General features: G+C 38.9%; 1 long non-coding RNA gene across 2 annotated transcripts in view; it reads right to left on the bottom strand.

The window, feature by feature from the left end:
• Window positions 1-19469, bottom strand: part of LOC131436972 (uncharacterized) — a 101873-nt gene that overhangs the window by 20255 nt on the left and 62149 nt on the right. The window contains exon 3 of one of the 2 annotated variants that reach the window (XR_009230680.1): window positions 1407-1700. The exons of the other annotated variant lie outside the window; for it this stretch is intronic. This is a non-coding gene — a long non-coding RNA (uncharacterized LOC131436972). Of the gene's footprint in view, window positions 1-1406; window positions 1701-19469 lie in introns of those variants that run through there. 2 annotated transcript variants of the gene reach the window in all.

Raw genomic sequence — 19469 nt, 5'->3', positions numbered from 1 at the left:
AAAACCTCCCCAAAGTAACAAACAAGGAAAAGGAAAACGTTGCGGTCTGGTTTTTTATATGTAGAAAGTTTGTGCAAAATTTGAAAAAAATTGGTTCAGTAGTTTTTGAATGGCGATGGACACGGACTTTCGAAACGTTTTTTGTCTATAAAATCAATGGAAACAATTTATTACTGAAGGGAGCCCGTAGGGTCTAACATTTTCACAAAATCATATTTTTTTCTTTTGTATTCTTTTATAATGAAATCGCAGTATGAGATAAGCAAAGATAAATGCCCATAACTTGCCGAGTTTTTCTCCGATAGGCTTGAAAATTTCACAGAATATTCTTGAAATGTTTTACTATGAGAAAATATAAAGAAAATAATAAATGATTTTTCAAAAGTGTTAGACCTTACTCGCCCCTTAAGACCTGTCATTTGAATCTAAGTTTGTGAAGTTCGGTTCAATCATATCTGAGAAAATTGAGTAGCATTACTTGTCACACTCAACTGGGGTTTCCCACAAACACTAACCATAACGTTATTAAATATTTCGATACACGCTTGGAAACAGCCAGGAAGGCTGCGAAGGCAGAACAAACACGGATCTCAGAAATCACTAGAAGGAAGCGAAGATGAAGCAAATATTGCAGAAGAGACTCAATCTTTCTGTACGTACTAAGGCTAGAAAAATGTGTCCAACTTTTTCTGTGTTAATTAGCTTCTTATTCAGTTGTCCTATAATGACAACTCAAGGCAGATGCTCATTTTCCCAACGATTCTTGGAAGTCCCTCTTAAAATGTATCGGATTTTACCCGGATCGGATTACCCCCCCCCCCCCCTTTTTTTCAAGAATATTTCACTAATATTCTTGAGTGACAGTTGTGCGACGCTCTAAGCGAAGAGAGAGGTGGTAAAACTTTTGAAGGAAAAGCAAAATATACATGTTTTTTCCGAGTGCGTCGTCATTGGAAATTAACTCGTTTGATCTATTTGTAGTAAATTTCCCGGGTTCATCGTACAAAAACTTAGGTTATTTCTGCTTTCGACTACAAATGATTTTGTTCCATAGCTTCGGAAGTTCCCTTTCTCACAAAAAAGGATCATAAAAAAACAAGAAGAAATAACTTGTCAATCATAGCTTTGGGTCAAATGGACCATCGTTCTCTCACTCTCTGGAGCGCTTATTGTTTCGAAGGTTAAATTTTCTTCCACACTTAACATTTCGACTGTTCCACCATCCCACCATCGAGATCGTGAGTTGTGCTTTCTTTATATTAACTTGTTGCTTTTGATCTTTTTCGCGGAATCATCCAGACGTGCAAATTGGATTCGAAACCCTTCGTCATGAGGCTTGCCCCGAATGGGGTGTCGTTTGTGCGCTCATGCTGAAAAGTTTTTTTTTTCTATCATTATTTCGCGCAAGTCCACAGCAGTAAGGCCGGTGTTAGGATAACAGAATTGTACAAGAGAAAAAAAGCACTGTTGAGTTCGAACAAAAAAAAATAATAAAAAAAACACCGAATCATCGTCTTGCCATTTGAGTTTTCTCGTTCACTTGGCTGTCGAGGAGAAGGGCAAATTCTCACGATGATAGGGAAATCGTCAAGCTTTGGAAGCTGTATCTTTTTTAACGCAAATACAAATGAAGGAAATCCTTACGTGTAGGCTTTGTACTGCTGTTGCATTGATGCCATTGAGTTGATTTTTGTAGAACACTGAAAAGAAAACATTGTGGAAGTTCTAGTTAAAATAAAAGTTGAAGGCGAAACCAGTTAAAAATAAACATGAAATTTTCACCATGAAATATGTTTGCAAGTACCTTTCCTACACAGTTCGAAGAAATCTTGTGATTTTACATCTTACAAGATGCACATAAATGAGGCGTCGTATTACACGCAAATTAATATTAAAGAACATGTGAAATTGTGCGACTAGAAAATTACTTGACTTGAAAACGAATAAAATAAAAAAAGATCGATGAAACAGCGCGGCTTGAATCGAGAAACATTAGATCACAAAGCACGTAAGTTAATCGACTGAGCCACAGAAGCCCATATCTGCTTGATGAATAATTGGTACATATAACAGTTCGGCTGAAAAGTTCGTATCGTTTAATGGAAACACACATTTTTTTGCCAAAATTCGTTTTTATTATTCAACATAATTGCCATCAGAGGCGATACAGCGATTATAGCGATCTTCCAACTTTTCGATACCATTTTTGTAGTACGATTTGCCCTTTGCCTCAAAATAGGCCTCAGTTTCAGCGATTACCACTTCATTGCTTCTAAATTTTTTACCAGCGAGCATTCTCTTGAGGTCTAAGAACAGGAAAAAGTCACTGGGGGCCAAATCTGGAGAATACGGTGGATGAGGGAGCAATTCGAAGCCCAATTCGTTCAATTTCAGCATGGTTTTCATCGACTTGTGACACAGTGCATTGTCTTGATGAAACAAAACTTTTTTCTTCTTCAAATGAGGCCGTTTTTTTGAAATTTCGTCCTTCAAACGCTCTAATAACGCTATTTAATAGTCACTGTTGATGGTTTTTCCCTTTTCAAGGTAGTCGATGAAAATTATACCATGCGAATCCCAAAATACAGACGCCATAACCTTACCGGCCGATTTTTGAGTCTTTCCACGCTTTGGGTTCGGTTCATCGCGTGCAGTCCACTCAGCTGACTGTCGATTGGACTCCGGAGTGAAGTGATGGAGCCATGTTTCGTCCATTGTTATATATCGACGAAAAAAATCGGTTTTATTTCGATATAACAGCTCCAAACACTGCTCAGAATCATCAATTCGTTGTTGTTTTTGATCGATTGTGAGCTCACACGGCACCCATTTTGCACAAAGCTTTCTCATATCCAAATATTCGTGAATAATATGTCCAACATGTTCCTTTGATATCTTTAGGGTGTCAGCTATCTCGATCAACTTCACTTTACAGTCATTGAAAATCATTTTGTGGATTTTTTTCACGTTTTCATCGGTAACAGCCTCTTTTGGACGTCCACTGCGTTCATCGTCTTCGGTGCTCATATGACCAGTACGAAATTTTCCAAACCACTTACGAATTGTTGCTTCGCCCGGTACAGAGTCTGGATAACACTCATCAAGCCATTTTTTTGTATCGGCGGCACTTTTTTTCATCAAAAAGTAGTGTTTCATCAACACACGAAATTCCTTTTTTTCCATTTTTTTTTCACAATAACAAAAGTAGCTTCACTCAAAATGCAATATCTCACAAACTAATAATCAGACAGCTGTCAAATTTATACACGTATCTTTTGAAGGTTGGTACTAAATGAAAATGGTATGGATTTAATTCTAGTGGCGCCCTCTCATAGAAACGATACGAACTTTTCAGCCGATCTGTTAAATCCATACAGCGGCACATGGTAGCCGAATGTAAAATACATTCGGAGCCTGTAAAATTCTGTACGGTTGGAATATTGCATCATTTGAAAAGTTAAGTAGTTATGAATTGTATCGTTTTTAGAATTATGTTATCTGTCAAATTCATATTTTTTTCTGTGTAGATTAAAGGTTAGCCCCAGTGTTTTATTTATCGTCCACAAGCGCCACACACGCTTAGAAAAATTTACATCTTTATAGATGCACATAAAAGGAGCGTCGCAATTTACTTACATTTACAATTGAAATCAAGTCATAACATTAACTTCACAGTTCATTTAGCTAAGGCATACATTTTTTAGTTTTAGTTTAGTTTTTACATGTTAATAGATGTAATATTGTGTCATCACCGAAGCAATTACGGAATGTTTGATTTTACACCAAACGTAATTTTCATTTTTTTTAAGAGTGCAGTCTATGAACAAATTTTACTGTGGCAAAGCTACATTCCAAAAAAAATTGAATTTTACAGGTAACTTAATCCGTCATACGATGTAATTCATAAAGACCTAATTTGTCAAATGACGGAAAATTTTATTTGTAATGACTTAATGTTAGATGAGCTTGAATTTTTATTGGTTTCGACTGTAACTTGCGCTCTGCTAGCAGGTGCGACTGTATAAATTTAAATGCACCTTTTACCAGCCAAGCAGATGCATGCTTCTGTGGCTCAGTCGATTAACAGACGTACTTGCGATCCAATGATTCTTGGTTCAAGTCGCGACGGTTGCTATCAGTATTCTTTTTTTTTTATTCCCATGAATTTCATGTCATGGAGTCTTAGACACAATATTAAATGTTCTTCGACGTAAATTTGCGTGAACTGCGATGCTCCATTTATGTGCATCTAATAAGATGTGAAATCACAGGGTTTTTTCCTTTCTCTATAGAAAGGTATTAGAAATGCTAGAAAAACTGACTTTTGAACGGATCCTCGGAGACCCATAGTGTTATATACCATTCGACTCAGTTCGACGAGATCGGAAAATGTCTGTGTGTATGGGTGTGTGCACTTTTCGAAGATATTTGAACGGGCTAAATTTTCTCAGAGATGGCTGAACCGATTTTAACAAACTTGGGCTTGTTTGAAAGCTACTATTGGGCCATTGATCAAGTTCAAAGATCAAATGGCTGTGACTTTTGGTTCCGGAGATATGATGATATAAGTAACGTAACCGACAAAACTCATTGATTTTTACCGCTCTTATACATACAAAAGTGCCAATATTTTGGGATCACTTCTAATTTCGTAAAGCGCTAGCGCTCAAAAGTTTAAGCACCTCGAAAAATGTCCTCATGCAAAATTTGAGCTAAATCGGACATGCGTAAGAGGTGCTGCCCGGCGGTTAAAGTTTGAAAATTTTCGATCTTGAAAAAGCACCATAGTATAGCACCATAGGGAGTACATGAAATTTCCGATGTCGAAAAATTTTTTTGATGCCGAAACTCTAAAAACTGCACGAAAAGTCGAGATTTAGTGTCATCTAAAAAAATTTTTTTTTTTTTTGAAAAAATCAACTTTCTGGGACTTATATTCCCAAAAAGTCGATTTTTTCAAAAAAAAATTTTTCGAGATGACACTAAATTTCGACGTTTCATGCAATTCTAAGCCTTTAGGCATCAAAATTATTTTTTCGGATCCGAAAATTTCATGTTCATTCTTCGCCGCCACACGCTGTTCTCCTGCACACCGCCGAAGATCGTGCTTAGCGTTTCAGGCGTGTGTGTACAACTCTGCCATCATTCCAAAGTTTCTCGCGATAATGTCCATGTCATCCGTAAAGCACACAAATTGACTGGATTTCGTGAAAATCGTACCTTGATGGGAACGCATGGTCGACTACTACTAGAAACTGCTAAGATAAGGCACCATGCGTTTCCTTCTATCAGAATTTGATGGGGATGCATGGTCGACTGTTATTTATTTTTTAGAAAAAATCAAATATTTTGGTCGTCCACATTTTTTAAAAATATGAAAACATACCACTTCGACATGTCCAAAAATTCTTTATTTATCACTAAAAAAATCCGGAGCGGTGAAAAAATTGGAAGAGGGAAAAAATATGTTTCAAAACATTAAATAATTTTTTAATGGAAGAAATACATATTCAAAAGTTTTGAAAATAATTGTAAACCTTCCTCATAATGCCTTAAACATACCTGTTTTTTTTTTCAAATATTTCGAAGGAGCGGTTTCCTCAAAAATCAAATAAAATAAAAATCAATATAACCACCCTAGCTCCGTCAATATGGCAGTTAAAGGGTTAACTCTTTGAGAAAATTGTTTCCAGTCTATGGCCTTTCGAATGTGGTACAACAATATGAATTCCCTTTGGGGGTAGATTTCACATGTTTATCCTGCTATAGCCTTTCATATGAAGTTTACGAAGTTACCCCTTCTAAATGAGCTTGAAAACAAATTGATCCACTGGGTTTTGATTTGTATTATTTTGTTCCGGGTGGTAGCAGCTGATGAAGCAGCCCGGTTATAAAGTAATCATGATCATACATATTCTCTAGATTTCGAATTTTGTTCAAGCTTATTTAGTAGGGACACTTCATGAACTTGATATGAAAAGTACTCAAAAACATCGAGCAACAATTACTATCCACTGGATTTCAATTTGTTTCTAAGCTTATTTAGAAGGAGTGCTTTGTAAACTTCATATAAACTTAGCAAAAGACTAGTAAAATTTGAAAAGAATTGAGCAACAAATTTAAAATTACCGTAACTGATTAGCAACATAATATTCACCGGGATTCCATTTGTTTTTAAACTTATTTTGAAGCGGTGTTTTGTTAACTTTCTTAGAGAAGTATTTGACAAAGAAAAATGAGCAACAAAGTCATAATTACTGTAACTAATTACCAACAAATTATCCTCTGGATTTCGAATTTTGTTCAAGTTTGTTTAGTAGGGGTGCTTCGTAAACGTCATATTAATTCAGCGATGTACTTGACAACATTGAGAATAATTGAGCAACAAATTCAAAATTGCCAACACTAATCATAAACTAATTAGCAACAAATTATTCACCTATTTGCGTTATCATCGACGATAAGTGCTTTGCTTTGTTCATGTACATGATTCTTAGCGTACAGAACAATGTCATGTCTCAGTTCGGTTTCACATCTCATCCAAGTCAGTCGACAATCCAAAACCGCTTACGGTCGGGACAGAAGAAACCAAGTACAGTATTGTGTAGTGAACAATAGAACGATCTCGAAATGAGTGAACCAAACGAACAAAAGCTACCGTCGGTACGAAAGAATACAATTATTGTTGACATCAGACAGTGCAAAATTCGACCTTCGATACGAGAACTTGAAGGTTTGCTTAAGGAGCAAATGCATCTTTGACATTAAACGTGTGCATTTACTTCAATGCAATAAGACCAATAATGTTGTTTATATCCAGTTCTATAAAGAGTTGGATGCAATTCAATTCGCTAAAGACAATAATAATGTGCACTATGTGGAGCATGAAAATATCAAGTACAACATTCCAGTATATATGGAAGATAGTGCTATAGAAGTGCGTGTGCATGATTTTCCCTCAAGCGTCATCGATCCTTATATTCGCGCAACTATGTCCCAATACGAAGATATTCTCTCTATCGAGAAAGAAAAGTGGAAGAATTTTTTCCCCGGTATTCTAAATGGCGTACGTTTGTTACGCATGCGCTTGAGGAGGCCTATACCTTCTTATGTGACATTCGGTCAGGATACAAGAATACAGTACAAATCACTTGTTACCTATGACAATCAGATGGCTACATATCAATATTGCCAAAAAGCTGTTCATTACGGTAAGCCATGTGATAAACCGGACAAGGAGACAACTATACCAAAGAACAACGGTGCTTCCTTCACACCAACCCCAAGCAACCCCAGTACACCTGTGACAGTCACCAACAACAGGGAAGTATCCCCTTCAACGAAACCATCCAACGTATCCCCTATATAACAAAGTACACCAGCTGCAATTAACAGCTTACCATCTAACCAACCAGCAACTGCAAACAATGTACAACAAGGCGCATCTACAGCAACTAGCAACGAAATCAACAACAATACCACGGCAATGGATGACGAGACGAACCACGAACAAACTGGCATGTCTGGTGCTACTCGCTCTGTTAACACTAGGAAAGCGTTCAGGTCGGGGTTCGAGCACATGACAGTGACTTCTAAGACCAGCCGCGCCCTATGCATTGAACCGCCAATCCGGGACGACAAATGGTTTTCCCATGAAGTCATGAACTTTAATATTGCAATATATTTAGCATAAATGAACTGCGTATGTGATTGAGTTCAGGTAGCCTTTAGGTTTAGAATGTAGATTCTAAAATAACCACAATGTTTTTCACTAGTGAGTCTGTGAAAAACAAAAACATCTTCAAATCCAAACAGTGCACATTCACGGAAAGTACCAGCAATTATTCTTCAATTATCCGCTTCGACATTTCTCGGTATTATAGAGCACTCCTGCTCCATTTTCCGACTAACCGCAGTAACCGCATGCCACCGGCCAGCGAAAAACACGAACACAGTAATCGAAGGCACGAGAGCAAAAAAAGAAAGTAGCCGCAAGAAGTACTTGAATCTAACTGCAGTAAGCCCCTTCCCCCTCCACCTTCCGCAGTAGGTACCGGAACCCACCGCCCAGCGCGACCGACCTACTTTCAGTTCCTAGTTCCTCTGCCTTTTGATGCAGCCAAGCTTCCTGGCAAGTGGATTGCGATGAACCTTTAAAGTACTTTACTTTAATCCGCTCCAGTATTTCATGAAGCTGGGCTCCCGAGGTGAGTGAAATTTAGACAGCAGCCGTACGTAGATTATGTGTTGAGCCTGTCTGCCGAAGGAAAATTATTCAGGTCGACCCAAACAGCTCTTCGAACATCACGGTTCGAAATTGTTGCACCGTTGGTGCTGGTGGCGCATTCGTTTGCCTAGAGCCGTGATTGATTTAGCCCTGTAAGGCTTGATGGCTGATGGTCTCAGGCAGGCAGGCAGGCGGGTGGGCTGTCTCAAGTGGTTTCCCAAGTGGGCTGCGGGTCCAACCGGCGCGGCACAGCCATACCGTAAGGCCTTTTACGACCAATGAATAATTATCTCAGCTCGTTGATTGCTTTATTATGAGTCCGTCTAAAGTAGTTTGCTATTTTCTCCCTTATTCGAATGAATGTTGCCTAGCAGAAAACGACAACGATCCCGACGATACACCAAAAAAGACACGGGGAAACGTGCTTGAAATCAAGCCACTAATCAATCATCGAACAGGCGCACATTTTCGTAATTTTTTTTTTGTCGTTCAAATTATGCTGTGGGTACTCAACCTATAGCTCTTTACCTACTGGAGATTGACGCCATCTAACTTGCAAAAATAAGCTTCAATTAATTGTTGCGTAACATCCTGCCGAAGGTTTCGTGCTACGTGTCAACGGTCGAATAAATGGCCTGTGGTTTTGGAGAAGGTAGGGGGGTTGATGCCATTATAATTTTTACCAATCAAGCTCTTCAAACCGATTACCCAACAACAACCCAGAGTGTGTCATTTAGAAAGAACACAAAACAACAGCAAAAAAAAATTACCCGATGACGACGTCACGGCGACTGGCGAAAAGGTGGCTGACAGGAGACCGGAGGAAATGCATATTAAATTTACGCGTTGAAAGTTTGCTGGTCATGGTTTTGACAGTCACTCATTTAGGGGATTGGGGGAGATTCTTAATATCTCGGGGACTAATCGGTAAAATCAGGTAGGTTGACAAGCATCAACCGGTTCTTTATTTATGCAATCGATCTTGGCAGTGTGTGCCGAAGAATGCCACACGGCCAACGGTGTCGAAATTCTGGCGAAAAGGTGTATAATTAAATTAATTGACAGATTATATCGAGATCGTTTGTTGAGGGATGGTAACCTTCGTTCGTAGCTGTGCTTGAGAACCGAATCAAACATTCTGGCAGATTGGGGGTTTCGCTGCCACACACACATACACTCATACAACATGGGACGAATTATTTATAAAAGAGCCTAATCTAGGGATTCGGGTGTTATTTCCAATTTGAATTTTGATGTTTCCATTTCCATGGCTGGCGAATCATATTATAAATTGGGAAAATCGGGTCTTTCCAGTCATTTTGAATGCATAATTTATTAAACTTATTCATAAATTTACATGTAAGTAATTGTTTTTGGTCGTAGCAGACAATGTTTTCAATTTTTGTTGGCTGTGTCATAACGACGTTTAATATTAAATAAATTTCTAAACAGGTTTAGATACTGAAAAAGTGCTTTCAATACTGCCCAATGCACAGTGGTCGGAAACGGGAATTTAGCGAAACAAAAATGTTTTCGCTATTGAATATTTGTTTTTTTTTTTTCAAGCATTCAAGTTCTGAATTCAGCTTCTGAATTCTGAAAATGAGTTCAGTTTCATAATTCTTGATCTGGATTCCGAACCAGAATTTTGCAACTGAATTCTGAGCCTGCTCCATATATCGAACTTATTTCTTGAATTCAAAAAATAATGATGTGAAAAAGTACTCAACAGATGTAAACATCGAATAAATTCTACAAATCAATTCTTTTTTAGAAATATTAAACTGTTTTCAAAGGATTATGCGAAGGTTTTCTCCACTGAGGTCGTAAAACTACTATAGCAGTGTTGTATTTTTCTTGAGTATGCACCGTTAATTAACTAATAAAACGATTTTCTAAAGGGTGATTTTTAGGAGGTATATAATTTGATTTTCAAAAAATACACAAAAAATTGAGAAAATTGATGAAATCTTTATTGCAATCGATAGAACGAAACGATAAATACAAATCAAAGTTTGAAGATGATTTCATGCAAATGTTGACCGCGGCTCCGCTTTAGATGACCCATGCGCAGGTACAATTTTGGCACTGTCTCTTCAGCATATTGGTCGATATCTCACGAATAAAACCTTCAATATTGACTTCCATTGCGTTAATCGTTGCTGGTTTATCCTTCTAGACATGAGCCTTAAAACGGCCTCACAAGAAATAGGCCAAAGGCGTTAAATCACACGATCTAGGCGGTCAATTGACGAGCCCAAAATGTGAGATGAACTGTTCACCGAAGGCGGCTCTCAATTTGGCAATCGTGGCACCGTCCTGTTGAAACCGCAAGCCAAGCATGTTCAATTCTACCATTTTGAGCAAAAAAAAATCGTCAATCATATAATGGTAGCGCTCGCCATTCACAGTAACGTTCCGCTCATTGTCGCCTTTGAATAAGTACTGCCCGATGATGCCACCGGACCATAATCCACACCAAACAGTGACTTTTTTGGGATGTTGCAATGCTTCTGGCTGGGTTTTACTCCAGATGCGGCAATTTCGTTTGTTAATAACCAACGTATCCATTCAATCAGAAATGAGCTTCGCCGCTGAAGACAACTTTTCGATACAGAAGTGGATCTCTAAATCTCTGAACCGAGTATGAATTTTTTTTTTAATAATTTTCAAGCGTTGTTCGTTCGTATGTCGATTCATGATTAAATTGTAGACCAAACTGAACAAGTTTGACATTGACACAAGACACAATTCAAGCGTGATTTGTCAAAAACAGTGTTACCAAAAAGATACCAGCGAAAGATTACCCTTTATATACGGAAGTGTGAAACAATCGTGTCAGTTTTATTCGTATTCACGGCCTCCAGTTACGTATTTGACATTACCTACCCTCTTTTTTTACATCCGCATTTTGCTCTCAGAGGGACTTCAATGATCAAATTGAAATGAATAATTACATTCGGTTCGACGAATGTAAGCGACGTGAAGAATGCTTGTGATTATTATCCAAATCAATCTAAACGCACCAGAATCAAGCTACAATCAATTATTTTTATGTATTAAATTCGCCCAATAAAAAAATGTTTTAATGACATTGTTGAAATGACAAGAGAAAGGCTAGCACTAGGTAAATTAAGAAGTTTTTTTCTGCGTTCAATTGTTCTACGGTAATTCGCTACCGCACATTGCAAGAGTTGTTCAAACTTCCCTTTAAACACTTAGAAGAAAATTGCTATCTCACCCACCATACTATGGAACTTTCGGATTTCTATCTTGTCCAAAAATTTACTTATGGCCAAGCTGAAAAAAACTGTCCAGTTCATTCGAAAAAATGAGAAATGGTATCGATTAATGGATTGTTTCGAAACAACCATGCATTTATCGAAAAAGATGTCATAAAATTGTCTAAAACAATAAAATCTTGGTTTAGGAAAAAAGCCTTACAATTTTACTGCTAACCCAATAGCTTTAGTGTGATAGCGGAACGCGCATTCACCACATATACTACATCCATTGGTTAAAATGATACCTGCTATCTCTGTTCGAAGGATTTGGTAAAGGGGTAAGATGGAAATTGATTCGGTTTTCTTTAGAATTTAGCGTCACTAAAACAGCATTGTTGTATATTTGCCAAGCTCATTTTCTTTTGATATTGCTTCTCAAAACCTTGGTTAGTAAAGTCTGGGTAACGCACAACACAGACCCCATGAGGGTCATCAGCCTCTTCCCAGTAACTTCTATACCTACCTCCCCGTGGAACCGGCTGGGCTGCGAGCAACCTTAGGGAAGATCGGGTAACCAATCCCGGTGGGAACTTTGGAGCGGTTCACAACAGCGTCTGTTCTCCATGTTATGGGCGGCTGATCGACGTCCGAGTGCCAGTGAAGCACTCTAAGCTCAACTGCGCACTATGGTCCTCCGGAAATTTAGGGGTTTAGTGTCCGGCCCTGCGAGCCAGTCGTAATAGAGCAATACGAATCGAGACCAATGGCAACGACCCCGGCGACGAAGAAGGACTTGTGATTGGAAGCTCGGCACGTGGAACTGCCGATCTCTCAAGTTCATCGGGAGCACCTGCATACTCGCCGATCTACTGAAGGACCGCGGGTTCGACATCGACAGGATCTATGATGCGAACGTTTAGAGGTGATCATACCAACTACCAGAGCTTCGGCAATACACGCGAGCTGGGAACAGCTATCATCGTGATGGGTGATATGCAGAAGCGCGTGATCGGTTGGTGGCCGATCGACGAAAGAATGTGCAGGTTGAGGATCAAGGGCCGTTTCTTCCACTTTAGCATAATCAACGTGCACTGCCACGACGTCAAGATTAAAGACTGTCCCAGAAAGTATGGACACAACCAAAAACCGCTGCCATTTCGCAATGGTTCAGAATATGTCAATTTTCATGGCTGCGTTCTGTTGTTTACACTCTTCTCTAACCACTTGTGCAGTTGTTTATTCGTTTTCATTAATTTGTTTCGAAATGCGTGGACTTTCAGCAGAACAACGTCGAAAAATTGTGTACAAATGGTGCACAGAACGCGGACAGTCACTGAGAAAGATAGCAAAAATGAAAGGAATAAGCGAAAAAGCCGTGCGAATAGCAACCAGGAAGTTCGGTGAGGATAACACCTTTGAGGATAAACCGAAAACGGGTCGAAAAAAAAGGTCCTGCTAATCCTCAGTTGGATAAACGTATACTGAAGGCGTTCGAGCAAAAGAAGGAGGTTTCAGTTCGAGATGTGGCCAAAAAAGTAGCCACTTCGAAGTCAAATGTTCTTCGTGCTAAAGAACGTTTGAATCTTCGAACCTATAAGAAGCAGAAACAACCAAAACGTAGTCCGAAACAAGAAGCATCGATCAGGCCGAGGGTTCGAAAGCTGTACAATACGATTCTTGCTGGAAATTTGAACTGCATAATCATGGACGACGAAACCTACGTGAAACTCGATTACAAATCTTTGCCAGGACCACAATATTATACGGTGCGAAAAGGGCAAGTGTTAAACCAGTCCGAAAGCTATGGAAAGGAAGCTATGGTCTGGCAAGCAATTTGTAGCTGCGGTAAGATTTCGAAACCCTTCATCACCACTGCTTCAATGAACAGCGAAATATACACCAAGGAATGTTTACATAAACGATTTCTACCCATGATCCTGTTGTTTTCTGGTAAGATCTTGCTTCTTGCCACTACTTGAAATCAACGGTAGAATGGTATACTACCAAAAATGTCACTTTCGTCCCAAAAGACATGAATCCACCAAATTGCCCAAAATTTCGACCAATTGAGGAATTTTGGGCATTAACGAAGGAACATCTTAGAAAACATGTCTCGGTAGCCGAAACCATTCAACAGTCCGAAAAAGATTGGAAAAAAGTGTCAAAACTTGTCGCCAAGATGTCTGTACGGAATTTAATGAGGAAAGTTCGCAGGAAGGTGCGCCAGCTAGTCTACAATGGCTAAGTAGCAAATGTTGAGAATAATATTCTGTTGTTATAGTCTAATATTATCAGTATATCGAATAAAATTTGAATATCTAACACTTGCGAATTATTTACAGCGAAATCAAAGTGCTTCCATACTTTCTGGGACAGACTTTAGTGAAGAAAGACGTAGTTCTACGTCAAAACTTTTCAACTGATTGCTAAAAAAATTTATCCACTCTGAAACATTGACGTTTTTTTTTAATTGAATAAAAATACGTATAGCTTAGTTAGAAAATGTGTATAAAAACCAATTTTAATCCACCTAGTGGTGTAATGATGCCTTTCTCATGTACATATAATATTGTAGTCATTTAGGTTTTGGTACCTCGTGGGTACCGGTTTGTGCAGAAGTGCACATGACTGTTTTTATTGTTTTACGTTTCGCATTCAGCTCATCAGTGCATTAGCAGATTATGTTGACTGCTAATGCGACTCGCGGATCAACATAATCCGCTAAGCAGACGTAAAGTCATTGCTATTTACAATGTATTTATTTACACCGAAGTGCTATGTCTATCCTGACGTCTCAGGCGAAAACGAATTTACGACTTTATGGCCGCAACCATATTTTAGTCATATAATATTGTTGTATTCTATTCAAAATTTTTCTCTTCGATTTTTGAAAAAAAACCAAGAGATTGTTTGTGCATAAAATACAGAATAAAACAGTGCTTTGATTGCGTAAGTCATCCTTAAGAAAACGAAGTGGGTTCACTATTATATGCACTTCCGGCACCGGAACCCGAGAACCGGTATAATAAAAGTCGGTTCGTACGGCCATCAACTAACATGACGTACAAACTCTACTAGTTTTTATTCAAATTTTGAAGATTTTACAATTTTGCCATCGCACTCAATGTCGATTTAAATGTTTGTTGTATCCGAAAATATTTTAAGTAACGGTGTACAATATTGAACACACTTTACCCTATAACTCCGGAACCGGAAGTCGGATCCGGCTGAAATTCAGGAATTCCGTATGGGACCACGAGACCTTTCATTTGAAGTTAAGTTTGTCAAAATCGGTTTAGCCATCTCCGAGAAAACCTAGTGAGATTATTTGACACACATACACACAAACACATACACACACACACACACACACACACACACACACACACACACACACACACACACACACACACACACACACACACACACACACACACACGCATTCATACACACACACACACACACGCACTCATACACACTCACACACACACACACACACACACACACACACACACACACACACACACACACACACACACACACACACACACACACACACGTCTATTTGAATTCAATTACGGGTATCCCACGGGAAAACTAAGCTAAACCCAGTTTTTGCTCCCGGAACGGTGAAAAGGGACATTTATATGGAATAAAGCAACAAGTAACGTCACAAAAAGGTCGATTCGAACATCGATGGTTGGAGTGAAACTAAATGCTAGCCAATTTAGCAAGAATTCTTTTTGAGATTTACAGTCCGCATATCAATTTATTTCCATTGTTTATTTACGAATGAGTGAAGTAAAAGTTCTCTTCACTTTTAGATATTATATTTGGTAGGTGGTCGAAAACAGGCTTTTGTATAGGTTGTTTGTTACGTCTTCGACTCGTCATTGCACTAGCAGCTCAAATTAAACTGCAAATGCGACTGAGCAGTTCCACCTAATCTAACATTCTTTTTTCTCGAATCAACTTAAGACTCATAATTTGCAAGAAACCGGTTGAGTTTATCTAAATGTAACCTGATGATAGTGAACAATGGTAAACCGATGGTAGGCCAACGGAAAATGGTTACTTTTAAATTTGCTTTTTTTAAACTAACTTAACCCATAGATCAACACCTCACGACATCATCAAACATCGACCTAGATGCCCGGTAAAGGGAAACTGAAAGCTTTCTCCGCCAATATCGCTATCAATCGCTTGCACACCAGAACAGTCAACGGTGGTGGCAATGTTCGAGGATTTGTTGTGTGCCCAGCATCAATAGAAACAATGCAAGGTCTAAGTTTCTCGGCTGTCGCATTCAATCATGCATGCGGTGAGTTCACTCGTTGCCTTACAAACAGACTGACTGGCTGATCGACTGCCTGACTAACTGACTGACACATTGGCGAGGTGGTTATGGCGATCAAAGCTGCCCTTTGATGCGCGGCTCGTTTTTATACCCAGGCGAGCGCGAAATCGCACCCATCGCGACGCAGTCCGTCGAATCATCAATTGAGCAAACACAAACCGATTATGTGCACTGTGCAGAAAGGAAATCACGAAGACGGCCCGGGCGTATGTGTTAACTACTAACCGAACAGGGGTCATATTCATCCAGAGGGAACGTAACGCAATCCAACATGTCAAGCGAAGCATAAACAATCCATTTCCGGTGAGTACTCTCCCTTCGCGAGTGCTTTCGGTGTTTTCGCCTTGCGCCTGTTTGGGTCGGCCGCATCATGGTCCCAGTTCTGTGGTTGATTTCCGTGCGTGAGCAATCGGTTAACGAGGCGTACGTGTGCGAAGAGTGTTTTTTTTCGTCGAATGATTCTTCTGAAAAGGATATGCAAAGAGGTACTTCATTCTGAAACTTCGTATAATGGTGCAGTTAAATCTCACTTCCACGAAGCGTAGCTAAAAGCTCTATCTCTCACTTCTAGTGGATCAGAATTCCGGGAAGCATGTACAGATTCTACCTTTCTGTTTTGTTTCTGTTCGTAGGAATTTGGTTCGGGTTGACATTTTGTTGATATCCGTCCAAAACAATTTGGTGTCATGAAGTGAATGTTTGGAAGACTCGTTTTCTTTTGCATTGGTTATAAGAAGGTAGCTCCACCCATTTCGATTAGAGTTCTCCAATTTACTTTCATGGAAAGTTAATAAAAATTGTTGGAAGCTCTATCGTTGGTTTCAACACATCACAGTCTGGGTTCATTTAGGATTCTTTAGTAGAAACGGTTACAGTGTATATTTTATGTAAAAATATCGAGTTGTTTCTGAAACATGGTTGTTCAATCAGGAATCAGAACTAATTGGCTCAAGTGGAACGCTCCCCTAGTTATTTGAAGATTTATGCGTTGCCGTGAAATGTAAAGTGGGTGAGGTGAAAGAATAGTACAAAACAAAACGAAATAAATCATTCTGAATCCACGAAAGGATGCTGAACGATCTGCAGGTGCCAAAATGCACACTTTCCTGGAAGAATGCAGAACGATTCAGAAGTAAATTCGGCACCCCATAAGGGATGCCAAACAATCTTTTACGGTAGAAACAAAAGGGATTCATTCACTCCAAGAAGAACAATGAAGTTCTCTGACTATTGCTTCTTACCGTATTAGGTGAGAAACGATAGAATATCTTTCAATTTCAGCTAACCATAAACAGATTGAATCATGTATGGAGAACCAAAAACCCGGATACGTTGTTGCATCGATTCGGAACAGTAGAAGTACGCAATCGGATTTCCACAAAGCACAAAAATAATACTTAGCACGCTGAATAGTAGCCATGTGATGGTTGAGTTTGCAATGTCCAGTAAGAGTTCGGACCAGAATCCTGCATTGATGCTTGAAAAAATGGAATAGACATATTATAATTTTTCAGATTCAAATCTGGTAAAAAATCTGTCTCGTAGGATTAAGATGTAATAGTTGTAATAGTAAAAGTCATCTCACATTTGAAACCCAGATATTTAAATGAATTACGTAACCATCTCAACAAGTCTTACCAAAAGTCTTTTGCTTTGCATAACCCATAATCGTCAGTGTTCGACAGAGATGATAGAGATTATGTAACACATGGATCAATAAGTCCCGAGACTAAAGCAGAGATGGTGCTTGTAGTAAACCAGTAACCACGTCTTTCTAGAGTACTAACCTTTGCTTGAAACGAGTCAAAATTTTAAGTCGATCCGACCAGAAACAGCTGAGTTATCGAGGTTGGAGTAAAGTCGTTTTGTAGTTTGTTTAAAAAATGGAAAAACCGAGTTTCGTGTTTTGATAAAACATTGTTTTTAATGGGTAAAAACACCGTGCAAGCGAAACAATGGATAGAAAAATGTTATCCGGACTCTTGTCCATCAAAAGCAACGATTTGTCGGTGGTTCGCCGAGTTTAAACGTGGTCGTACCGACACAAATGACGCGGAACGCTCGGGTAGACCTGTGGAAGCCATTACACCGGGAAATGTGAGTGAAGTGACAAAAATTATAATGAAAGATCGTAAAGTGAAGCTCCGTGAGATTGCTGAGATGACACAGATATCATATGAAAGTGTATTTACTATCCTTCATGAAAAATTGAGCATGAAAAAGGTTTTTTCCAAGTAGGTGCCGCGATTGCTTTTTCATCAAGACAATGCACCCTGCCACAAGTCGATGTAAACAATGGCGAAATTGAACGAATTGGGCTTTGATCTGCTTCCCCACCCCCCATACTCGCCAGATTTAGCCCCCAGTGACTACTGGCTCTTTGCTGATCTTAAAAAAAATGCTCCAGGGAAAAAGATTTGGCTCAAATGAGGAGGTCATCGCTGAAACTGAAGCTGATTTTTGTTTTTTCCATTGTTAGTCTCGGGACTTATTGATCCATGTGTTAGAATATCACACTTCACGTGGCAGTGTGATGAACTAAAACTATAAACAGCCAAGTATTGTGTGAGAGCAAATAAAATGGTATAAGTTACTATTGATGGCTTTAGTTCAACTGGAATTCATATAATATGAAGTCAGTGAAGACCGGTTCTACGGCAAATATACCGAAAAATAGACATATTTTTTGTCTATGCCTTCAATTAGTCAGTCTGTGACTGTGACACAGAGTTTTGAGCTCCACAAGGGCAAAGCTCACTAATGTTCCGTTTACGACTACCTTTTTAAAGGTTCCAGCAGTTATCCAGTCATCGGCACGGAAATACACTTTGACTTGCGACCTCCCGCTTTAGTGGTCTTTTACGACATGGAACAGGAAACCAGTGGATCAATTATTGGTTGAAATAATACCGTCGGTTTCCACACTGCTAACTTGTTTGGTGGAATTATACCATCGGAATATTATTACACCCAAACCTCCGCTTACGAACACTTTTTCTACGTTACGCTCCAAAGCTCCAAATAACGCGAACTGTTTTTACGAACCTACTTCGTAAAAAGAGGTTTTGTCATACAATGAAATAGATTTCCGGCTCATGTATACTCCATGGACACTATTACAGTATAGGTATTTTTGGAACGGGTTTGAACGGTAGATTCCAGAATATGGTGTTTGAGGTATTTTGGAAATCTAAGATGGCGACTTACGGTTTATTTGTTTGGATATTTGGAGTCGTTTTAAAATCCAAGCTGGTGGCTTCCGGGTTTTTGATATTCCTTGAAAACCATTACAATATGGGTATTTCAGAACGGGATTGATGAGTAGATGTCGGAAAACGATGTTTGAGGTGGTTCTGAAATTTCAAGATGGCTACTTACGGTTTCCTGAAATTCCTTGAAATCTTTTACAATATGAGTATTTCGGAACGGGATTTACATTTATATTATTGTGGAATTCTGGAGATATGATTTTTTGAAATTTCGCGTTTTCCATAGAGAACCTTTTTTTCAACAGCCTATCTAAAAAAAATCTAATAGAGATACAAATATTCGTCCAAGACATGGAATGTGCGTCTTTTCCTTAGCTTTCAAATAAGCGATTCCATAAAACAACCTTTAAAGTTAAAGCTAAAAATTAATAAACAAATAAAAAAGTTCAAAT

This window comes from Malaya genurostris, chromosome 3 (assembly GCF_030247185.1).
Source record: "Malaya genurostris strain Urasoe2022 chromosome 3, Malgen_1.1, whole genome shotgun sequence".
Classification (NCBI taxonomy): Eukaryota; Metazoa; Arthropoda; class Insecta; order Diptera; family Culicidae; genus Malaya; species Malaya genurostris.
This window is presented reverse-complemented; position numbering and strand designations above follow the sequence as displayed.